We start from the raw sequence: 26,345 nt of genomic DNA, 5'->3' as shown, positions 1-26,345 counted from the left end.
TAGTAATTTGCCAGTGATGGAAGTTGTGTATATAATGTTAGTTTTAATTACAATTCTTCTATAAGAATGAGAGTGGTAAACTCTCTCGTGGAACTGTGTGAACAGTTGCACTCACTGAATTTCGCTGGCTTGGAGGTTAAAAATGGGCATCGGTACCCCTGCTGGATCGACTGCAGATGGAGAGCGGGAAAGTAAGTATTTTTTAATCCCTCGTTTTAGAGCCCAGAGTGGTAACATTTGAACAACTGGAGTGGGTAGAGTAAATGAGGGAAATGCCCCCTTCCCTGTTTAAAAGAGGAATAAAGCTTTGTGAATTTTCAGCTTTGTAACAAAAACCGAGACTCAAACAGAAAAATATCAACGCCTAGGTACTATGATGATAGGTACCCTAAGAAATGCCTGAATAATATTATTCCATGAACATAACCATAATGTACAGAGTTAGCACGGGGCTAAATAAAAAGAGAAATAAACTCCACGACATATGGTAAAGATCCCAGAAAGTTAGAAGTTCATTCACTTCCTCTTGGAACAGAAACTATGCAGCAGACTTACTGAGGCAATGTTGTAGTGAGGTTAGAACTAGATGCTACACCAGAGGTACATAGTAAATTCTTCATTTTTACTGTGTTTAAATAAATGATATAGCCAAGAATCAGCTTTGTTGCTGAATGAAAATAGCACAGTTCTAGCAGATGCTACACTCTGAAAAGTTATCTCTACTCCTCATATACTTCTCATAAGTGATCTCTACTCCTCTTCAGTCCTGCACTTAGGACAGAAGAATCCCATGCACTGCCTCAGACGAGGGACTGAGCGGCTAGGCAGCAGTTCTGCAGAAAAGGACCTAGGGGTTACAGTGGACAAGAAGCTGGATATGAGTCAACAGTGTGCATTTGTTGCCAAGAAGGCTAACGGCATATTGGGCTGTATAAGTAGGGGCATTGCCAGCAGAGTGAGGGATGTGATCATTCCCCTCTATTTGACATTAGTGAGGCCTCATCTGGAGTACTGTGTCCAGTTTTGGGCCCCACACTACAAGAAGGATGTGGAAAAATTGGAAAGAGTCCAGCGGAGGGCAACAAAAATTATTAGGGGGCTGGAGCACATGACTTATGAGGAGAGGCTGAAGGAACTGGGATTGTTTAGTCTGCGGAAGAGAAGAATGAGGGGGGATTTGATAGCTGCTTTCAACTACCTGAAAGGGAGTTCCAAAGAGGACGGATCAAGAGTGTTCTCAGTGGTAGCAGATGACAGAACAAGAAGTAATGGTCTCAAGTTGCAGTGGAGGAGGTTTAGGTTGGATATTAGGAAAAACTTTGTCACTAGGAGGGTGGTGAAGCACTGGAATGCGTTACCTAGGGAGGTGGTGGAATCTCCTTCCTTAGAAGTTTTCAAGGTCAGGTTGACAAAGCCCTGGTTTGGATGATTCAGTTGGAGATTGGTCCTGCTTTGAGCAGGGGGTTGGACTAGATGACCTCCTGAGGTCCCTTCCAACCCTGATATTCTATGATTCTATGATATGCAATGATTTTACAGTAAAATACCACCTCACTGCAATATACCATTTTAGAAACAGGGAAAAACATGTATTTATCAAATATCAGACATCTGTTTCAAAATAAGCTCAGGCTCTGATTTTCAAAGCAGTTTAAAGGATTTAAATATGTAGCTTCCTTTAATATTAAATATGCATCTGTATCTCCTAGACTACTTTGAAACTCTCAGTCTCAAAGTTTGCTCAACCAACATCAGTGCTGCTAACTCTTGTGATTTTATCATCTATTCTTGAAGCTCTTTACTGGGTCTATTCATGGGTTTAATACTAAGCATGTGCTTAAGTGTTTTAATGAATTAAGCTCACAGCACTCACTGCCATTCAGGATCAAGCCTTAGGAAATAGTAATTAGTCACTACTTCTGTAAAATCTACCCATAAGCTATATTTTGCTTTCCGTGCTACACTGCACTAGCAGTTAACTAGGAAACACTATACCCAAAGTTGTGTGCACACCTGCACACACATATACACACACACTGTGCCCTGTTGGTTTTATTGATAATGCTGTGTGCAGTGACTGAAGTATATGGCCACAGTCATGTCAATTTCAGCATGTGAGAAACAGGACAAAATAATTTGTCTGACAAGAAAATCATATAGAGAAAGTAAAATCCAAGCTATAGATCAAAAGGTCTAAAGAAAAATTGCAATGTCCCTTTGAAGTGAAATACAAGAATGAATAGAAATACAGCCGATAGCCTGGTAAGAAGATAGAACATGGCCATTGCTTTAATGGGAAGTTAGCGAAAGATAATATGGACATTACTGAAGATCTGAGGGCATGTTTTTGTCTTGTCAATGAGTACTAAAAGACTTTGAGTCTTTTTGGTACTCATAAAAAAAAAAGAAGCTAAAGCTCCTATCCCAAATTCTGTTTTCCTGTGGGTGGGGGGAAGGGAAATGTTAAAATGCTGATGGGTTGTCCCAAAGCACCCAGCTGGACATGACAAACACAGCACCAGTTTTGGATAAATTACATCCCAGAATTCTGAAGGAAGCCAGGAGGGAGATATGAAAAGTTTTGATACAGTAGCTTGCATGGAGAGGGAGAGAAAAGGAAAGGTGAAGCAATGGATTTAATCTATTTGGACAACATCTGTGCTACACTAAAATCAGACTTAGAAGTGCCATGACCTAAGAGGAAGGAAATGAAAAGTAACAGGCCATTTGGGAGGAGGAGCAGCACATGGGATTTATTAGTATTAGGCCAAGTTGTGTTCATTATCCCATATTTTACTTTCATTCAGAATGAGGCATTCTCATTGGCAAGAATGGGAGTTCTGTGCAAAGACTGAGAATAGAACAAGGCCTGTATGTTTATAAATAAGTATTTGCAATTACGAAGTGACTACCTTTATTATATATGTGCATTTTAATTCTCTAATCAACAGTGCATGCTGAGAAGCACCTAGAGGAGAGTCATGAGGCATAAAAATAAGTGTCCAAGATGAATAATCAAGATATCAAGCTTCAGCAACTGTCTCTCCTAACAAGCCCATAATCTAAAAAGCAGAGGCTCCAAAAGATTATGATTAAGACAGAAGACCTCAATGAAATGGCTCAGATTCTGTCAGAGGGAAAGTGTTGAGCCGGCTCTCCCGGTGACCCTACATATGATCGCTGCAGTGAAGCATGGCTGAGTGGGGTCAAAGGGGAGCTACGCTCTGCAGCAGCATCCTTCTCCAAACCATTGGGGTGTGAAAAGCCCATTTCATGTTTTCAGCACGCCCTTGGTGTGCAGGTGCAGCCAGGCAGCCCATGGGCGCAAGGATGAGAAACCTGGGGAGCAATATAGCATGGTCATCTGTCTGTCTTCGATACATCCAGGGCTCATTATCCTGGAATCACAGAACTCTTTTGCAATCCACATGGGAATAAAGGGTATTCAGCACCTTGCAGGATTGAGCCCCAGGACCTCCAGGGATTCCAACGCTCTAGTCATCTGCTGGTGCTCCCACTGCCTCGTAGGAAATACATGAAAAGTTTGATTGAAAACAGTGATTACTTTGAAAGTAGCCACCCTGTAGTTACCACAGACACAGCAATAAATCTTTCTGCTCAGTACCACCCTGCCAAAAATTAAGTTACATTCAATTTGGGGGCTTGACTGTGTCTTTCATTGGAGTGTGGAATGCTGCCTCACTAATGGTCTTCTTGACAAGAAAGAAGGATATCAGTTTAGAATACAGACATTTATTCCTCACATTAAAAATGTCTATTTCTGCATAATTTAGCCAGAAATCATTATAGCCTCAAAATTCTGTGTATCCAATTCACTTAGGGTGAAATTCACAAGCCTAGCACCACATAGGTCCCATTTATGCCCTGTAATCAACACTGCATGATGATAAACACCTAGCAGAGAGAGAGTCAGCATGAACATGACCTTAATCCACAAGGTATAAGTGGAATTTAAGTGGTTATTAGGTATTGTGCTGGTCTTCCTCAAAGAGGTGCATTTCACCCTAAGCTAACTGAATACACAGGATTTTTATAAGACTACAAATATTTCTGCCTAAAAATTGTCCCAGAATGGAACATAAAAATAATGTGAGAGATAAAGGTGGGATTTTCAAAAGCACTTAAGGGATTCTGGAGTATTCACTTGGTGCTATTGAATATCTACCCCCATCATTTGCTTGAGGGTTTACCTGAGACTTATGTGGTACATACACTTTGTGAATGTCATCCAAAGTGAATTAGGCACACAGAATTTTATGTGACTAGCTAGAATTCTGCGCAGAGATGAAATTCACATTTAAATACCTGGATGATTCAGCTCAGAAAGAGTGAGAAACTGAGTCGTCTGGATTACAACTTGCACAGAGACACACTCTACCAGCTATGCAGCTGCTTTATTCTAATTGCCTTTTAAAAAGTGTTCACCACTTGTGCATTTTGTTCAGGTCAGCAGTGATGAAATCCCATGTCTCTTCAAATATCAATTTTCGTCTTGTTTATAAACTTTGCCAAGCTCAGAACGAATTAAGGTCTTATTCAGCTCAGCTTTGATTGCAAACAGAGCGGGATGAGTGTAAGCAGCCAAGAGATCATATCTGTGTGCAACAAATGTTTTCATGTGGGAATGTAAAAGAATGTAAAAACAATGAGTCCCCCCTGAGCTTAACTTTAAGGGATTTACTGTACCAATTCTGCTACTGCGCAGACTAAGGATGAGAATTCTAAAATCATATACGAAGCCAAACTCTGCTCTCTGGTATACAGATGTAAATCTGGAGTAACTCCCTTTGGCCATGGTGTACTTTTGCCTCTGGGGAATCAGGATTAGTGCATGGTAGGATAGAACATTACAGTGTCATTTTCATGCCATTTTTGGTTTCTGCAAGAGACCCCAAGGAAAATACCACTTGGTGGCCTCTTATCAGTGACAAATCCCTGCATACCACAGTAGCCTTACTGGAACAGAGCAACAATGTATGGTGCTTTGTTTGAAATTTTAGGTTGGGTTTAATAAAGGAGGGGGTGAATTTTTACCAAACTTAATATTAATATGACACGAATAGAAGGATTTTCTATATTTATTTTAAATTTAACAGAAATTAACTTTGTTTGTTTGACAATAAATATCCCTCTTCCCCTCTGAGCTAGTGCATGAAAACCAGACAGTGAAACTGACTATGGATTAGAATGAAACTAATCATGGTTTTCATTATTGAGGGAGGGGGCAGGGAGGGGAACCCAAAACACAAGGTGAAAAGTGATAGGATTTTTTCAGTTTTTAATAGTCTAAGGTGTTGTTAGTAATGCAGGATGGATCTGATACTGCAGTCCTTACTGATGCAGAATGTCCATTACCTCCAATAGAGGAATTTTGCCTGAATAGAGATGGCAGGATGGATCTGGAAAAAAATTTTAGGAGTATGATTTTTAAACTGACAGTGGTCCTCTAAGACCTTGTTGGTGGCTTCTCTGACAAATTTTCCTAAAATACTTAATTAGCTTTAGGAAAAACAAATAATTATGCACATACACGTGTCCACATCTGTCAAGGTTCCTTCCCCACTCTGAACACTAGGGTACAGATGTGGGGACCTGCATGAAAAACCTCCTAAGCTTATCTTTACCAGCTTAGGTCAAAACTTCCCCAAGGTACAAAATATTCCACCCTTTGTCCTTGAATTGGCCGCTACCACCACCAAACAAATACTGGTTACTGGGGAAGAGCTGTTTGGAAACGTCTTTCCCCCCAAAATACTTCCCAAAACCTTGCACCCCCCCCTTTCCTGGGAAATGTTGGATAAAAAGCCTCACCAATTTGCATAGGTGACCACAGACCCAAATCCTTGGATCTGAGAACAATGAAAAAAGCATTCAGTTTTCTTATAAGAAGACTTTTAATAGAAATAGAAGTAAAGAAATCCCCTCTGTAAAATCAGGATGGTAGATACCTTACAGGGTAATTAGATTCAAAACATAGAGAATCCCTCTAGGCAAAACCTTAAGTTACAAAAAAGATACACAGTCAGAAATAGTTATTCTATTCAGCACAATTCTTTTCTCAGCCATTTAAAGAAATCATAATCTAACACGTACCTAGCTAGATTACTTACTAAAAGTTCTAAGACTCCATTCCTGGTCTATCCCCGGCAGAAACAGCATATAGACAGACGGAGACCCTTTGTTTCTCTCCCTCCTCCCAGCTTTTGAAAGTATCTTGTCTCCTCATTGGTCATTTTGGTCAGGTGCCAGCGAGGTTACCTTTAGCTTCTTAACCCTTTACAGGTGAGAGGAGCTTTCCCCTGGCCAGGAGGGATTTCAAAGGGATTTACCCTTCCCTTTATATTTATGACACATCATTGTAATTTATTTATGTAGAGGTTTTACAGATCAATAATAAAACTAATGTATTTTGTATTTTGGTGCCCTTGGCCCGCTGCCTCCTCTGGCCCCTGACCTGTTGTCTCTGGCCCCTGCTGCCTCTCCCTGCCTCCCATGGATCCCACTGACCCCCACTGACTTCCCCCCCCCATTGCCTCGCCCTCCCCCACATTTCCCCAAGCTCCCTTCCATAGCCTCTCACCCCAGGCTTATCCACTCCTTGCCTCTTAACCACGGTGCCCTGTAAGGCTGGCCTGCTGAAGCCCAGAGCTGGAGCCCCACAGCTGGATTCAGGGGGGGGGGGGAAGCCCTGCAGCTGAAGCTGGGGGGTGGGCACTGAAGCAAGAGCCCCACTGCTGGGGGAGGGTGGATAAGCGGCTGAAGTTGTGTGTGGGGGGGAAACTGAACCCCGCCACTGGAGTCTCCAGCTGAAGCAAGGGAGGGGAGAAAGTAGGGTGAAGCCCACCGCCGGAGCCTGTCTGAATCGAGGGGACGGAGGGGCTGAAGCCACCCCTGAAGTCCCCCAGCTAAAACCGGACAGAGAGGGCTGAAGCCTGCCCCGGAACCCCTGAGTGCTGCAGGAGTGTGGGGCAGGGGTGTGCTGCTTTGACCTCTCCCACATCTCTTCCCAGGAGACTGTCGTGGCCGCAGGAAAACCTCTGAAGACCACATGTGGCCATGGTGGCCTCATTTGAGAAATGCTGCTCTAAGATATACTGGAACCTTAGTTTGGCTTTCAAATTTTCAAGCTTTAACAGATCTGCAAACTGCTAGACTAGGATAAAAATATAGAGGAAGGACCAGCACAGAGCAAAGCAAATTGACTAATCCCAATTTTTCAAGTCCCTACATGGCCAAGGAGACATAGATGTTTTGTAACTGACTTCAATAGGAGCAGGGATGAAGCCCATGCAGTGGATAGTGAGGGCTTGTCTCTGCAAGAATTTTCTGCAAATGTTCTTTGATTCATGGAGGTTCAGACCCATCCCCAGGCCAAACCCACAAAGCTCTCCCTGGTTTTGTGTTACAACTGGATAAAGCCACCACCCAGCTTCACACGGTTTCCATGCAAAATCATAAATTATCCCCAGGTTTGAGAAACTCAGTACATTTTTTATCTGAGGGGGCAGAGTGGGAGAAACCTGCTATGGTTTCAGGTTTGAAAAATCAGATGAATGCTGTTTGTTTATGGACTTCATTAGAAAACTTTCACACAGCCCTACCTACCTTATAAACAGAGCTAGCCAATTTATTTGTGGTAAATAATATTCCTTAAAAGCCTGGCCCTTTTATCACCTTACAAACCAATCAACATTTCTGCTAACAGATATACTGTGCATTCAAAACTATTTGCAGACTAATTTGGACGCACAGTTTTCAGTTTTAGCGATTGTTCTTTCAGGGCACTGTGACTATTTGCAATTTGCTATTCTTTATTTATGATTGGCCATCTAAATCACAGGATATTGTTTCTGCTTTCTGATTGGACAACATTTTAAACTAGAAGATAATGAATGATTAATAATGAATCACATATTAGTCTGGAAATTCGTCCCAGGAAGCAATTCATGCTAAGCCACCATACAAATTTCAGGATTCACAAACATTTTCACAAATACACAACCGTTGACTCAATACTTACAAATAACAAATAATATTTTCCCAAACCAGTCTCAGCATTTCTATTTGGAAAAATATTTGTGAATTATTTTTAATATCGAACCAGCTCTACATACAAGTGGTTTTATTCCTTCAAGGTTTTAGCAATATGAACTATACTCTCTGACAGATAAGATGTTATAAACAATCAAAATGCTTTCATTTTGCTCCCTTTCATATCATGATAATAAACAGAGAAAATTGGAAAATAGAAGAATAGGGCATTTAAGCCAAAAATAGCAAGACACAAACTAAGTGACCTAGAAACTTAAGCAACTTTTCTAGTTTGCACTGTATTCACTGCTATCACATTACTCTGCTTCCTTTAGGGCCATTCTTCGAAACGGAACCACGGGAAATGAGAAACATGAAATGCATGTGTTTCCGAAAATCAATTCTCTTGGAGATCATCTTATTGCTGCAATGAAGGTTTCCTTGCCAGTAATGGCAAAACCAGCTGCAAAATGAACCCTGGAAACCCTTTTAATGATTTATTGAGAAATCACCCAATTGCCACAGTTTTTGAGCTGCCATTCTGGTCCCTAGATTCTAGCCAACCTTAATTAAGCTCCTTAATATGTAGTGGGATTGGGGAAAGGCTGGTCATCAGGGACTTAATGGACAACATATCCAAGTGTGGTTTCCCTGTGGTTAATTAATCTGGGTTACTTTAGAGGAGGTAAGGGTGCCTTGGAGAGCTCTAGAAGAAAACCTTCCACCACAAGACACATCAAGTAAGTGTTATGCAATCCTCAAGCTTTTTTTTTTTTTTTAATCAGTTGGTTTCTTCTACCTCACTGTCCCAAAACTCAGTAGGATGTGAGCATCTGTTGATATGAGCTGAAGAATTTAGTTTTCCTGACAGACTTTAATGCAGAATCCTGAAAGTTTACACACAGCCACACACACAATAATACAGTAAAAAGTACGTATATAAAGAGAGTTTATCAAAGAACTGTTGGTAACTTGGGGCAAAATTCTCCCCTGTGCTAAGGAAGAGCACAAGGCATCACTTAAGTCCCATTTCAGTCCTTAATGCACACACAGTCCTAAGGTTTATGGTGGGACTTAACTGCTGCATAGGGCTTGTACTACCCCACAGCACCGGGGTGAATACTGTCCTTAGAGCAACAGAGTTATGCAGGAAGAACTAGTTAACATGCAAAAAAAGAACAGGTCAAGAGGCAGGGCTAGATATGGATGAATCACATAAGCAGGTTTCGCTCCTTGTTGGAGCAATTAGGCCTGGCCCTGCATGGGAGCACAAAAGGTCACCAGCACGAAGAGCCCTCCACCTCCTTTACAAAGGCTAGGTCCAATGGCAGTCCCTGTTTAACACGCCTGCAAAGTGTATGTCTGGAAACAAAGAATGTAGGCAATATTTATAGCAGGGAGGACTCTATCCTGGGAAGCAGTGACTCTATAAAAGATTTGGGGGTCGCGGTGGATAAACAACTGAACATGTGCTCCCAGTGTGATGCTATGGCCCAACAGCTAATATGATCCTGGGATGTATAGGCAGGGGAATCTCGAGTAGCAGCAGAGAAGTTATGTTATCTCTTTATTTGGCATTGGTGTAATCGCTGCTGGAATACTGTGTCCAGTTCTGGTGTCCACAATTCAAGAAGGATGATGATAAATTGATGAGAGTTCAGAGAAGAGCTATGAGGATGATTAAATGGGATTGAAAACATGCCTTATGGTGATAGACTCAAGGAGCTCAATCTATTTAGTTTAACAAAGAGCAGGTTAAGAGGGGACTTCATTACAGCCTATTAATACCTACATGGGAAATAAATATTTAATAATGGGCTTGTCAATCAAGCAGACAAAGGTATAACACAATCCAATGGCTGGAAGTTGAAGCTAGACAAATTCAGACTGAAAATATGGTTTATATTTTAGAGAGTGAGATTAACAATTTACCAGGGGTTGAAGTAGATTCACCATCACTGGTGATTTTTAAATCAAGGTTGGATGTTTTTCTAAAAGATATGTGCTAGGACTTATTTTGGGGAAGTTCTTCGGCTTATGCTTTACAGGAGCACACACTAGATGACCACAGTGGTCCCGTTTGGCATTAGAATCTCTGAATCTACAAGGTACACTAGGATGGAAAGAAGTTGTGAACCTTCCAGGCTTGTAACATTGCCTTCCAATTATTGTTGCTGTTGATTTACTTATTTACAGTCGTGCCTATTATGTGTTAAGTGCTTTCTAAGTGCTCAAGAAGGATGGTCCATGCTGTGAAGAGCTCACAAGTTAAGGAGGTATGGTGAACACTTCACAATACAGGGGAGAGGACAAGATGCCCTCACTTTGTCATAATGCAAGGACTACGGGTAAAAGATAGTAAGTACGAGATGGAGCAAAAGGACTGAGGTAGTCTCAGTAACATTTTGTACAGCTTGATAGCATAAAGAAGATGCCAACCAGGGTTATCGTTGTTACAATTAGTAAAAGAATTGTTGGCTAATTTCTTGTAGGCCTCATGGTAAAACTGGGCCTTAACATGTGTTGAGGGTGGCATTAAAGAACTGGCAAAGAAAATTGTGGGGTTATCAGACAAAGAGTCAGTGAGACTGGCAACACTGGCTAGATGGAGGGGATAGTTGGTGACGCGAAAAGAGGGAAGGTTAGATGAGTGAGGACATTCAGAGTTAATCAGGGTCTTAAAGGCAAGACGCAGCAGCTTGAACGTGAAGTATTGGAAAAAGGGGATCCAGAGGGTGGGTGATGTGGTCAGAGCAGCAGGCAAGGAGGACAGTCTGAACCGCTGAGTTCTGTATGGACGGACGGGTGGCCATGTGGATGCCACAAAGAGGAGGAAATTACAGTAAGAAAATAGAAAATGAGGTTGGCCTGGAGGAGAGTTTAGCTGTGTGGATAAAGTACAAAGGTCAGATTTTGGACACTGCCTGCAGCACAAACAACGGCCAGGTTAGAGGCCTGAGTGAGTGGGAGGAAGCGGGTGTGGCCAGTGCTCAGATGCAATAGAGTCACTAAAGGGCTCTTCACTGAAACCCCACTGCTTGCAGCTTGGCAGTTGCATTACTTAGCCCTTCTTCCTCTTCTCCCTGTCTAACACTGAACCTCGAGTATGCTCCCTAGATCTCTGCTTACACAGGAATGAATGAGTTTGTTGGGATTCTGTGGCAATGCCAGCCTGGGTTAAGTATCCGAGTGGCACTTATCCATTTAAATGTTAAATGGATTCTTCGGTACCTGACACAGCTTCAAATTTAATTACTTTTGAAATGACTAAGAAGTAACTAAAACAAGAGCCATAATTAAATTTTACATGCAGAACAGCAAACACGTTGGTAACGCTGCCAGGACATGGACTCACTAGTCATTTCTGCTCCTAGCTTTGTCTCTGTGGCATTGCCCACTCCAAAGGCAGATTCCTTGGATGATAACATGACAGACAGTGGAAAAACCTCCCTGCTTCTAAGGAATAAAACAGTGGCTGCTTCGTGAGAGAAAGTTGTTATTTTTTACTTAGCACTATTGCTATAAGTAAAAGTTTTCTTTACCGTAAAAGGTAAAAGACAAGTCCCTGCTCCAGAGTTCAGAATCTGCTTCAGACTTTACCGCAAGGAGGTATCATAATAAGCGAGTGCTGTGCAGGCTTGTGTGTGCTGGGAGGGATTTTGGAAACTAAATCACAATGAAGGAAGCAGTGCGACTATAGACTTAAGAGCTTCCTTTAAAGCATCCATTTAAAAAAAAAAATCTTGGCCCTAGCTCTGCATAGCACAATATTCATATTGTGCAGTAGCCGTCATTTATGTTTCTGTACCATGTATCTGGTGCATAAACAAGGGGCCTGGCCAAGCAGCTGCAATTCTCATTGATTCCACTGCAACTCAAAGACAAGCCCAGGGTGACTGATAAAGGACACCTACTGGTGTTTAGTACTATCCAGGCATGTGTTGTTAAGTTCATGTATAAGGCACTGTGGACAGCAGCTGTTCACAATGGGGAGTGACTAATTATTATATTCCCCAGCACATTCATGGCCCTACTTTTTTGAATAGCAAGTTCTCAAATGGTAATGACCCCCTGGGTGTTTATTACACCACTTATACATTATTAGAGCACAAAATACTAATGTGTTTGGGGCAGATGAAGATTAACTAAAGGCCTGGGATAAAGGTCAGTCTAGTGCCAAGAAAAAGGAAATGAAATACGTAAGGACATTAAAGGATAAACTTGTATTGAATTAATCAAATGCAGGAACATTAATGGAGACGAGATAGGCAGATCAGGCAATCCTTGAAGCTGAGTCATATTTTAGGGAAGGAAACAAGGAAGCATAATGAATTTCTTATGTGCCCAGATTCTTGGGACTGATTCTCCTCTCCTTCACATCAGTACAGAACAGGAGTATTCCACTGACATAAATGGAGTCTATCAACAAGAAAAACAGAGTAAATGAGAGCAGAAGTCGTCTCTCGGTTTCCTGAGGCTTGTGTGGTTCTCATCACCATAGTGTCAAAGAGCCAAAGATAACAATGATTCTAATTTTCAGCCCTACCACTAAGAAGCAGGTGTAGGATCCTCTTATATATATCTATGAATGAAACTATGACAATGAGGGTGTTATTGTGGGAAAACCTCAATTTTCTGGTCAGCTGCAGGTGGTCATGAGTTTTTTGCTGCTGAAGCTACTTGGCCTCTCAACACCCCACAAGGCCTTTGCTGCCCAACAATGCAGAAAAATTAATGTAGAATCCCTTTGCCGCTCTCTGGGGCACCTTAATTCAGGAAATCTCAAAGAGCTTTACAGCCATTCATTATTGGACAATTGGAAATCGCTAGTTATTTTAGTTTCACCACATTCATATATTTTAAAAATCTATGAAATATATAGCAGAGAGTTATATGGTTCCAAGGAGCAGTCATGTCCCTCCGGCTGGAATGTATATCACATTCAGAAGCAGCACCACCACCAGGATGAACTAAAGTAAGGTCTCCAGGAGAGAGCACCAAGTAAGTGTATCTGTCTCTTCTGAGCGACTGCACTGAACTGAAGATAAAACTGGCTACTAGTCACTATCAGGAGGGCAGGCGGGGGAAATTATTCTGCGTTTAAAGGTACAGTATCACAGAAAACAAGTCATAGAGGATAAAAATTACATATGCTACCCAGTGAATATTTTCCTGACTCTCTCTCCTCACAAGCAGGCTAGTGTTTATCCATAGCAGGGCTAGATGGCAGCAGAGTATCACAGGGCCTAATAACATCAGCCACACTATCAGAGGCTCGTTCACCTGCACATCCACCAACGTGATATATGCCATCATGTGCCAGCAATGCTCCTCTGCCATGTACATTGGTCAAACTGGACAGTCTCTACGTAAAAGAATAAATGGACACAAATCAGATGTCAAGAATTATAACACTCATAAACCAGTCGGAGAACACTTCAATCCCTCTGGTCACGTGATTACAAACATGAAAGTTGCAATTCTTCAACAAAAATCTTCAAATCCAGACTCCAGCGAGAAACTGTTGAATTGGAATTCATTTGCAAATTGGATACAATTAACTTAGGCTTGAATAGAGACTGGGAGTGGCTAAGTCATTATGCAAGGTAACCTATTTCCCCTTGTTTTTTCCTAAGCCCCCCTGCCCAGAAGTTCTTGTTAAACCCTGGATTTGTGCTGGAAATGACCCACCTTGATTATCATACACATTGTAAGGAGAGTGATCACTTTAGATAAGCTATTACCAGCAGGAGAGTGGGTTTGTGTGGGGGGGGGGGTGAGAAAACCTGGATTTGTGCTGGAAATGGCCCAACTTGATTATCATACACATTGTAAGGAGAGTGATCACTTTAGGTAAGCTATTACCAGCAGGAGAGTGGGGTGGGGGAGGTATTTTTTCATGCTTTGTGTGTATAAAAGATCTTCTACACTTTCCACAATATGCATCCGATGAAGTGAGCAGTAGCTCACGAAAGCTTATGCTCAAATAAATTTGTTAGTCTCTAAGGTGCCAAAAGTACTCCTTTTCTTTTTGGTTTCTGCAAAGCTGTTGTATAGGAATAGGCAGAGGTAGGGACAGCCCTTGAGCAAAGTTTGCCGAAAACAAGCTGTCATGTGGCTACTTGTGTTTTGGCCCGTTCTGGCAAGTTAAAACAAACAAGTGCAAAAATGCAACAGGAAAAGAGCTAATATGAATACTGTGCAGTTGTCCAGGAACCATAGCAACACTCCTGTGGACAATGAAGTATTATTGTACCCATTGTACAGATAAGAACATAATTGTCCCCTAGTTGCACAGAGGTTATGATAGGTGCACTGTGGCTGAGACATAAATAGAACCCAAGTTTCCAGAATCCCACTGCAATGCTCTAACCACTAGACTTTCTGCTTTCCACCCTTGAGGATAATCATGCATGTATACAGATACATGCCAGATTTCAGTGGCAGCTAAGCAACCACATAGTTGTATACTGTACAACCCTAAAAATGTCTGGAAAAGCTCAAGCTCACATAGTAAAAGTGTCAAACAGTCTGTTGTAATTGTCTTTCTCTTTTATAGCATTGAACTGTAGATAATGAAAAGAGACGTTGCTGCTTGATTTAAAGAAAGAGAGCTTTTGTGGGGAAAGAATCACTACACTTTGTTTAATCAGAAAGAAAACATTAGCTGGCTTATGCTGGTAATTGGTGATTTAGCTCTGAAACCAATGAAATGAAAAAAATAACCCTGATTAATAGCATTTCTGGCTTTAGCTGATGACCTAGAACTACTGCTGTAGTAAAGATGAAAGAGATACAGTCATGCTACTGACAATGGGTTCGTAATTATGAATGATAATGGATAGATTCAGCCAAATACCAAACTAGTTTTCGGTGATTATCCACTTGTAATTTTTATTTGAATTTGCTTTGGTTATTCTCATTTCTCCTTTCTCTTGGTTTTCCACAAACATGCATGTGCTCATATTTTATCTTAACTTATATTCATGGAAAACAAAGTTCAGAGTCACAAATTTACCTCTAACTAATCTCAGCAGAAATATTTGTGCAGCCATCCATTCCAGGCAGAATGACTTGTTTGGCCAATCTTAACAAATAATACAGCTTTTATATAGTGCTTTTGATCTGTAGATCTCAAAGCACTTTGCAAAGTGGGCATCATCTTCCTTTTACTGACAGAGAAAATAAGGCACAGCATGGTAAAGGGTGCCTGTGTAACCCAGGAGGACAGTGGCGCTCAGATAATTGTTCTTTATGAAAATATGCTCTAGTTCAAACAGGAATTAATTCAGAAAATCCTATGGCCTGTGTTTTATAAGAGGTCCAACTAGACAATCACAGATGTCCCCTTCTGGCCTTATAATCTAAAAATAAGAATAGAGTTGAAAATTTTCACACAAAAATGCATTGGCGGCATTCAAAATAAATCCAAAGCAAGGAAGAGCTGCTTGTGAACATCCACAAAGTCAACACAAAAACAACAGGGAGTCCGGTGGCACCTTAAAGACTAAGAGATTTATTTGGGCACAAGCTTTTGTGGATAAAAAACCACTTCTTCAGAGCGAAAGCTTATGCCCAAATAAATCTCTTAGTCTTTAAGGTGCCACCAGACTTCTTGTTGTTTTTGTGGATACAGACCAACACGGCTACCCCCTGATACCTGACACAAAGTCAACATAGCTCTTGCTAACAATTTTATATGGAAAGCATTCAGATACAATATTGATGGGCAGCAGTATAAAACTTTAAGATAGATAGAATAGCCTGCAATCAGAAAGACAGGTTCTAAATGTGTCATATATTATTTGCTGTGAATGATTGGCTCAGCTCTACAAATTAGACTAAAATTCACACAATAGGCACCTTCTGGACGTCATCTTAGAAATCTATTGACACTCATCATCACCTGTCCATAACATCATATAATAATCACATACTGGCACACTGACCAAATACTTCCACACTCATGAGCAACAGATTTTACACCATTCCCTCTAGCTCTTTTAAAAAAAATGTAAGTAACTGTACTTAAGGAGTGACTTTCATCTAAGGATTTTAGAGTTTTAACGATATATGCCAACACATTCACCCTGACCCACCCACCTCAGGAACAACAAGTGTGATGTACTAACTCAAGGCTTCTCTTCACTACCGGGGGTAAGTCAACCCAAGTTAGGCTACTCCAGCTATGTGAATAATGTAGCTGGAGTCGACGTAGCTTAGGGCCACTTACCCCAGTGTCTTCACTGTGCTGCATCGACAGGAGACACTCTACCGCCCACTTACCTTATTCTTCTCGGGGAGCTGGAGTACCAGGGTCAACTGGAGAGCGCTCTGCCGTCCATTTAGCGGGTCTTCACTAGACCCACTAAATCGACCCCTGCTGCATCAATTGCAGCAGCTTCTATCTCCCCTTAGTGTAGACCAGCCCTCAGAGTGAAACAAGTGATTTTGGCTGGTTATGTATTATGAGCCAGCAGGAAAGAACAAAGACCCAGATCTTCAAAGGTATTTAGGTGCCTAATTCCACTGAATTGCAGATCTGAGCCAAAGTAACTTAATTGGGGCTATTTGCATTGATACATTCAGCTTGCTGTCAGCAATGGATGCAGAACTGGGATCTGAACAGTTCTGAGAGCCCCTCACTGGAGCAGATCAAAAAATGAAAAAAAAAATTATGAAACATTTTTGAAAGTTGGAAGTTGTTTGTGTTTCCCAGGGTTCACATCAGACCCAGTTTTTGTTTTAATCCAAAATATTTCAGGTGTTATTAAATAAAAAACATTTATCAAAAACATTCTTGAAATGATTTTATTGAAAATTATAGTTTACCAAACTGACTTAAAAATAACCATAGCCATTTAGTGTTTTAGAATTTTTTAAAATAATTTTTAATCAAAACGTTAATTGTTTTTTCATCAAAAATGTTATTGAAATGCCTAGAAATTTGTCATTGTTTTGGGTAAATGGTCAATTTTGATAGCCATTTAGTTAACATTTCAAATTAAAGTTTTGAATACAAATGTAAATTTTAGGGGGGGAATCAAGTTCTTCCAAAAGATTTTATTTTTGAAAAAAGGCCATTTCTGATTTAAAACATTATCCCTTAAATGTTTTGACCAGTTCTATTCCTCATTTGAAGTCTCCAAAATCCTGATCCTGCCGCCCTTACTCACACTATATAGTATTTGCTCATGTGATAAATCCTAGGGAAGTCAATGGGACTGCCTGCTTGAATAAGTAGAGTGGCAGAATTGGGCCCCAAAATGCTCGTACACAAGTTACAGTGCCAATCTGCAACATCATTTGTTCAGGTCGCATGAAGTTATATCACGTTACAGGGAGCCCCAGACAACCTGCTGGGTGAAGAATCCAAAGACAAATAACTTTCCAATATATAATAGAAATACTAACATGGCATGGCTGTTCAATGCTCAGCCATGCCCTGTGGTTCACCACCCAACTTTAATGTATTTCTTGTGCAAAATCACCACAGCATGGGAAGTTCAAATCCAAGTATCAAAAAGGTATTAATGACAGAAGGCCAAATTCCTCTTTTGCTCACACCAGCATAACCAACGTTTTAGTTGCTTGCCCAGAGTAATCAGTTTTGCTAAGAGGATAACTAGCTTTTTCCAGGAGATTATTCTAGCGACCTCAGCCAGGGAGTGTAGCAACCGTCTTGATTCTCACACATTCTGCTCCCTTCCCTAGGGAACAGAACACTGATTTAGGACTCAATCCTGCAAGGTGCTGAGCCCTCTGGCCTGACGCAGCAAAAGACCTAGGCAGGTGCTTAACTTTAAACGTGTGAATAGTCCCATTAACTTCACAGGGACTACTAAACAGGTGATTAGAGTTAAGCATGTGAGTAATCTCACTGAAGTAAATGGGACTATTCACATGCTTAAAGTCTTTTGGGGGTCAGGCCAGGGGACTCAGCACCTTGCAGAATCTAGTCCTTACTCCCCATTGTTGAAGATCCAGGGCCTCATCCAAAGCCCATTGAAGTCAACGGGATAGTTCCTGTTGATTCCAGTTGGCTTTGGATTAGGTCCTAGAAGATTTCCTCATAGCAGGACGACTGATACAAACGAGTGTCCAGACATGCACAGATACACACCTTTCAAGACCTGCACATGCCTTGAAAAGCTGAACAGCAAAGGGGATTTCTTCCCGCCATTCAACCCCTATTGGTCATGCTCTTGTTAAAAGGCTTCCTGCTCTGTTCAAACATCAGTAATCAATACAGGCCTGTGAAACCTTGCCACTTCATAAATAAGGCAAACATTTACCTTTGATATCTTTAAAGTATCCAGTCTTTCTCTAACTTCATTCCCCTGCGATGGATGGGCATGAATATCATCCTGCTAAATCCTTGAACCTTTCAGCCAGTCTGCGATCTCCCAGAGATGACAAACAAGAGCAGAGTTTTCTCCTGGTGGCACATGCACAGCTTGTCACTAGCTTGATGATAGTTTCATTAATAAATTCTAATCTCATTTACAAGGAACAGAACTGGCATTTCCTCAGCACCTGAGTCTGGTCCTCAATAGAAACAAATACATGGGCTATCTGTCAGGTATTTTAAAAACAGTATGCGGGGGAACCCACCTCATCACTTTTTTCAGAAAAAGAGTTTTCCCTAACTCCGTGGTACTTTGCAACTCATCTGCTGTCCTTGGGCCTGACCTTGGGAGCAGTTTACAAAAGCTAACAACATTAAGGGCCTGATTCTGTTCTCTCAGACCCCACAGCGGGATTGTAAATTCGCAGCAAACACTAAAATGCTGCAGTGTAGTAAATTGATAGGCACGTGTGGTGAGTGACTAGGGCTAGAGGGGGCTCAGCCCTCCCTCCCCCATGTCTATCTCTGCCTTGTCATTTTCTGAGCCACCTCAGTGCCCATACATATGCCCAGCTCAGCAGGCAAACCCTGTGTCTGGTGGCACCAAGGAAGCGGGCAGGGTGCTGCAGGGAGAGACCTACCTGTGTGCTGAGTTCCCCGCAGGTGGATCTGGATTCCTCAGTCCCAGCAAGGGGTGCTAGCACCCAAGTGCTGCTTCCAGGGAATGTTAATGTTTGAAAAGGCCCAGTTCCAGGGGGCTCTGCGGGGCTGGGAGGTTTGGGATCCACATCTGGAGCAGGCCACAGTGGAGGAGGAGGAGGAGGAGGAGGAGGAGTTATGGCATCCGGGAGCCGGCAGGTGAACGGGAGAGCTCTGTCCTAGTGCAGGTTCTTGAGAGGAGGAGATGAGGCTGGTGGGGAGTGGCAAGTGGAGTCTCTCCATGTTGGGGATCTGAATGAGGTTTGCTGGGACAGGGTGAGAGTCCCAGGAGAAGAGGGGAGAGATCCTGAGGTGATGGGGAGGGAAAGAGGGAGTCCCAAGGGAAGGAAAAGCGTCCTGAAGAGGGGCAGGGAAGGGATCCTGAGGGGATTCCTGGGTGAAGGAGTGTGCTGGGGGAGTGGGGAGGGATCCTGCAGCTGCACATCTGGCAACACCAAGGCACGGAAGGGGGCAGGGCAGGCGTTGCGGCCGGAGGGCCCCGCCTGCACATGTATATCCACCCATCACATGACACTGTGGCAGGATCCTTTGAATCTGTGAGCGGTGAGAGCCAAACGGATTGGTCAAGGAACTGGGCCTACTCCCACAGGACAGGACCACCCTGTGGGGTGAGTGAAGGGCACGCTCAGTCCCCCCCACCCCGGGAATATTTTCACCAGCCACCTATGAGGAAAGGTTAAAAAAACTGGGTATTTTTAGTGTTAAGAAAAGAAGACCTGATAGTCTTCAGATACGTGAAGGACTGTTATAAAGAAGACAGTGATCAATTGTTCTCCATGTCCACCGATGGTAGGACAAGAAATAGATTAATCTGCAGTAAGAGAGATTTAGGTTAGATATTAGGAGAAAACTTTCTAACTATAAGGGTTGATAAGCTCTGGAACAGGTTTCCAAGGGAAGTTGTGGAATCCCCAACACTGGAGGTTTTTAAGAACAAGTTCGACAAACACCTGTCAGGCATTGTCTACGGCTGGACTTCGTGACTTCTCAAGGTTCCCTTCCAGCCCCATGGTTCTATGATTCTATGATGATCTAACTCTCCTTTCAGTCCCACTGGACAATCGCACTGTTTTTAATGGTGTAGTAAAGTGATCACGATAGAGTTAACTGGGTTACCCAGCATATTATGGGATGGCTCCATGCTGCGTCTGCCCCACCCATACTTCCTGTTTTAGTCAGTAGGAGTTTCACATACACACTCTGTTGTGATGCAGCTAAATAAAGCAGCAGCTCCTGGCCTGCACTCCTGTGAGTAGTCTTATTTTTGTTGCGCACTGAGCAGTTCCCTTTACCAAAAAAATGGATTTGCAGTACCTTATGGCAATTCACTTAGCAGCAGAAATAAAAGACATATCTTCTCAATATGCCATGTTTGCTCCACTAGTGGGCCAGATCCATTTAGAGGTGCAGCTAATGGACAAACTTATTTTTCATTTCATTCACCACCATTGATGCATAAGTCACAATATTTTTCCAGCTTTCAAACAAATGCGCCCCTCTAAATTCTGCATGCAGAGTGCTCAAGTCATTTTTTTCTCTATATCCTCCCTGAGAAAAGAAATCTACGTAGGAAAGAGAGAATTTTGATAGCAAAAGGATTATTTGCAGCTTTTAAAGCAAACTACGATAGCTAATGAAGAGCTAATGATTAGCATTAAGAATTAAAAATATTTTCTCTATCATTTAGAATGTGGATGTAACCATTTTTTCTAGCAGGGAAGGACAGTAAGACAAATGTTTTAGCAGTTAGAGCACGGATATATGGTGAAATGATTATATCTATTCCTCAATCTTGTTTTAGAATTAGAGAATGATTTTAAATCCATACGATAATTATTCTAGGTCAGTCTAAAGAAGTGGAGAAAAAACAAGTTTCAACAGTTCTTGAAACATCTCAGGCTGAGTTTTCAAATATTGTGTGCTGGTTGAGCCAGAAAATATATATGTATAACTTAATTATGCATATGATGACCACACATGAATTAACAGATTCAGTCTTCCAATGATTGTGTGGATTGTCACTTCCTCTCCTGCTCCTGATTCAGCAAAGTACTTAAGCATGTGCTTAAGATGCACTGACTTCAAAGTTTAACTTTAACTTTGAAGTCAGTGGGTCTTAACCACGTGCTTAAGTGCTTTGCTGAATTGGGAGGGAAGATTATAAACCATTCTAACTCTGCATAGTTGAACCAAGCTTCACTTAATAAATTCAGTTGTAAGTTTCTAATTCAATTTTCTAGCTTTCCAGTTCTCATGTGTTATTCCAAACACAAAAATAATCATGCACTCAAAATGTGCCTTTGTGTGGGGAGGCCAATACCTGCTCTAAATGCTTGTGTGTGGTTTGTTTAACCAGGTGTAGTGTGTGTTTGCACGTTCCCCATATAGTTTGCTGTCTGTTTGTCCGTGCAGCAGGTGAGAATGTACTTCCCAGCTCAAGTGGACAGATCTGCTTGAGCTAGCCTACGAAAAATATCAGTGTAGTCTTGGTAGCATGGGTGGTGGCTGAGGCTAGCCGCCCGAGTACATAGCCAGGGTGTCCAAGCAGGTCTGTAGTTAACCAGAGCCTGAGCTGCCCCCGCGGGCTACCCTCGGCTGCGCTGCTAGTTTTAGCTCGAGCAGCACTACCACTTGCCCGTCAGTTTGTCGTACAGGTCCTGACTTTTCACTGAAAAGCAATTCCTTTCCTTCCCCTTTCACTGTGTCCGTTTTACAGCTGTGTAGGTGCGCTGTGCCGGATTCGCCTCTACTGCCGTCTCCTGATTTACCCACTGCATGAGAGTTCACGGTGAACGAGTGGTATAATTAAGGCCTGCTCTACACCTAAATGTCACATTGACCTCGCGACATTGCTGAGGCCTGTGAAAAATGTTGCCCCCTTTATGACACAGTTAGTTTGACCTAGCTCCCACGGTAGACACAATGAGGTAGATGGAAGAATTCTTCGGTCAACTTAGCGACTGCATCTAGAGGGGGTGGATTTACGATAGCCATACACAGTTTTTCCATTGCTGAACTAAGTATCTACACTACACTACTGCTGTGCTGCTGTAGCACTTGTAGAGGAGACATACCCTGAAATGACAGTCAGGCCCGCTGACCTCAGCTCTGGGCTTGTCTACACAATTAAACCGCAGCAAGCTGGGATGTGGAGTTACCTGCACTAGCCTGACGTGGTCTGTCTATCCATGTGCTCTCTGCTGATGTGCATTAACAGTTCCTTAGAGTGCTTTGATCTCATCCTCTTTGAAACAGGACTAGATCAAAGAGCATTAGCCAACCGTTAATGGGCATCAGTGGGGTGCACACGGAGTTAGACGCTGGCAGGCTAGCACAGGCTTCATTTGCATCCCAGCTTGCCAGGAACTAAATGTTCATATAGATACGCTGCTTTTACCCCAGTTTAAGTGAAAAGAGAATCAGGCCCTAGTTCCTACCCCTGATGGTCAGTAAATACCCTTACCAACATGAACCAAGACCTACTGTTTTCCTTTGCGTTCAAGAAGACAAAAAACAATGGACCTGATCTTCAGCTTGTGTAACTGGAATAGCTACACCAAAGCCAACAGAGGTACATCAATTTTCATCAGCTAAGAATCTGGGCCAGTGGCAGGAAAAGAGGTGTTAACTGACCGCATATGACAAATGAAATGTCTGCAGTGTTAATTGTTTCACTGCTAGTCATTTTACCAGGAACATCCATGGGATTGTGCGTTGATCTTCTGTAGAATATCACCACTTTCATTTTTTTCCTATCTGACCTCTGGGTACAGGGCTGCCTTTTATTGGATCAAAGTTTAATTATAATACATAAGCATTTTGGACTGAAACTGTCTGTTAAACCACTATCAAAGTCATAAAGAGGATTTCCCATTTTGGACATGTTCTATCTTTATATTTTAATATGATGGTGTAATCAAAAGTTAAATATATGGGCCAAATTTTCTTCTCACACATCATGGAGTAGCAGAAACTATTTACATCAATAGAGTTGCACCAGCATGCAGTCAATGTAAACGAGAGGAGAATCAGAGATGGGAAAGTATTTATTTGCATTAGTAGCAACTACAGGCTACTACTGGAGATTGGAGCCCCATTGTGCTAGGTGCTGCACAAACATATAGTAAGAGACAGCTCCTGTCCCAAAGAGCTTATAAATCACTATCCTTTAAATCAGTGGAACTACTCATATGCTTAAAGCTGGCCATATGTTTAATTACGTCTGAATCAGGGCCTAAACAGACATGCTAGATAAAGGATGGGAGGGGAAACTGAAGCACAGAGAGATGAAGTAATGTGCCCAGTGACATGCAGTAAATCAGTGGCACAGCTGGGACCAGAACCCACCATAAAACTAGGAGTAATGAAGGAAACGGGGGTTCTGAGTAAGTAAGTCAAGGCAGATTTGGTCTTTGAGAGGAAGAGGAGGGAAGGCAAGGCTCATGAAATGCTTGATAACCTTTGGGTGCTGTGTCTTCCTACAGACGTATTCCATATGTGACAATTATATTTCCTAAAAGCCTTTTTCCAGTCATATGTCCAAAACCCCCTCCACATCACCCCCCTCCACCAGAATCAGTGCTTCATCACCATGACTAACAGTGACTGGAGATGAAGCCATGCGTGGCAGAATTTCAGAGATGTAGCTGACTCAGAAAAAATGTGGTCATTTGTCACCCAGTGTGCTGGAGAGAGATTCTGACATTTAGCTCATCTGAGGGTGTTTTTTTAAAAAAAAGAAGATAAACACTTCACTAAGGCATATTCAGAACAAAAAGTCAATGGTAAGTGTGTTGCCTGGCCTAATAAGGGCCTGGAAGAGGCTCTGACATTTGGCTAATTTTTCCTTTTCTAAAGAACTTTACACATTTATCATAAAAATGAAAGGCAAGTCTGCTGCTTAATGTGATGGGGTCGATGAGCGGCTCTGACATTCATTTTGTTTGCGGGTGGGTATGAGCAAGATCCACATTCCCCACGAATGTATCTACTAGGGGTGTGTGCAGTATAATGGGAGAGGAGGATGGGGAGACTCTGGGATGCTTCATTTATTTACCTGCAGGGCTCCAATAGTTTTTTATAGTAAAATAGTTTAATCGTAAAAGTCCAAAGCGAAGACAAAAGGGAAGAGCACATTGGCTTGTTATGTTTTCACTTGTGCATTTTACTACAGACACAGCTGTGTATGCTTGTAAGGATAATTTAGCCCCAAATTTAAACGTTTGAAGTGTTTCCTCTGGTTATAAAAGCTTCATCAATATTAACGAGATGATCAGACAGTACAAGTGATAAGTACCACACCACAAATACAATAATTTTATCTGCAAGGTACTTATATGACCCTCATTACCATGGCATCTGAATGCCTGATAATCTGTTTTAATATATTCATTCCCACAACAGCCCTTTGAATACTGTAATAATAAGAATGAGCCTGACACGATTATTATTTCCCTTTCGGCATCTAGGAAATTGAGACACAGAAAGACTAAGGGTGAGATTTCTAAGGGTGTTTCGGCAGCTTAAGACACATATTGGTGCCCTGTTGGATTTTCCGACGCACCAAGCCATTTAACTTCCATTGAAGTCCACTTGGCCTTGAATAATTTGCATAAAGTCAGGCAGGGAAGGAACTGAACCTTGGCCCCCCAAGCCTGAGGCTAACATGCGAGCCACGGGACCATCCTTCCTCTTGCCAGTCTTTGTTACGTTGCCCAGTCATGCCTTTGTTTTCTGCGCACTGCCTCTTTGAAATCTCTGGTTTCAGAGTAACAGCCGTGTTAGTCTGTATTCGCAAAAAGAAAAGGAGGACTTGTGGCACCTTAGAGACCAAATAAATTGGTTCGTCTCTAAGGTGCCACAAGTCCTCCTTTTCTTTTTTTGAAATCTCTAAGGATTCTGCTGTCTGGGGTGACAGGAAACCATTTTGTATTCAGTCCAGTGCAGACGGTTAATGAGGGGGCGCACACTGGGTGTATGTGTGTAACCCACACACCTGGGTGTGGTGCTCTGTCCCATCTACTGGCACCGAGACCACTGAGAGAGAGATTAATGAGTCTGCTCTATAGCCTTAGCTAAGGGCTGTATGGCTTTTAGCTCATGCATTTAGCTCCAGGTTCGATCGCCTGCCGACGACCGGGGTCTGTTGGTGTTACATGTGCACACTCTCTCTATCGTTAAGAATTTACTCTTATTCCTTCTTATTTTGTTGCTCTCCTAAATGTAAAGAGAATGTAATTTAGACTGAAAACACCTGTTTGTGCTCTGTGTATGGAGAAACATAATGCTTGAAAAATGCACTGTGTACCTCATCTCTCTCCCTAGGGGAAGTGCAGAGAAAAACCAAAAGTGAGTAAGGGTGGAGGTGTTAACATCTGAAGAAATGTTAAAATGACCTACAGAACCAATGCTTTGTCAAACATTGTCTAAGGAAGGTGAGGGGTTGGCTGGGAGAAGGATTGCAATAACCACATATAAGTATTTGAAACGAGTAAGCACCAAAGAGGGAAAAGAATAAGTTAGAGGTTATAAATACAGCTAATGGGATAAAACTAGACAACAGGAAATGTAGGCTGAATATTATCAGGAAAAAAATCATAGAAAGTTTCCAAATATGTTTGTCAGTCCATCTTTTTCAGGGCCCAACCACATGTAGCCCCTGCCCATTCCCCTGACTTGACGTCCTTTGCGTTCTCCCCTCCCTCTGCTTTGCCAGTGATACCAGTCTTGACACCTTCTCTTACGCAAATGTCTCTCATGTTTCCCTTTATGCCTGGAATGACCTCCCCGAGCCTGTTCGCCAGATCACACCTCTCATCTTAGTCACGTCCCTTCTAAAAATCATTCCTGCCTTTGAGAAGTGAGTGGGGGAAGCAAGGTAACACAATACAATTAACAGCACCTTCACAACGTCTGCATGTCTCACTGAAAACCTTGGGATCTTTATTACTGTCCTTTTCATCGAACTAGATACTAATATGCCCCTCATCACTGTAGTATCTGAGCTCCTCACAGTTGTTGATGTATTTATCCTGCAACTCCCCTGTGAGGTAAGGCAAGGCTATTGTATCCCCATTTTACAGATTCAGAACTGAAGCACAGAGAGACTCAGTGATTTGCTCAAAGTCACATGAGGAGCATGAATCCCAAACCAGTGCCCTAACCACTGGACCAACCTTCCTTTCTCTTCCCCACCATTTTGACTCTCTCCTTTGCCAGTCCACAG

The sequence above is a fragment of the Lepidochelys olivacea genome (genome assembly GCF_965140295.1).
Source record: "Lepidochelys olivacea isolate rLepOli2 genome assembly, chromosome: 1".
Taxonomy (NCBI): Eukaryota; Metazoa; Chordata; order Testudines; family Cheloniidae; genus Lepidochelys; species Lepidochelys olivacea.
This window is presented reverse-complemented; position numbering follows the sequence as displayed.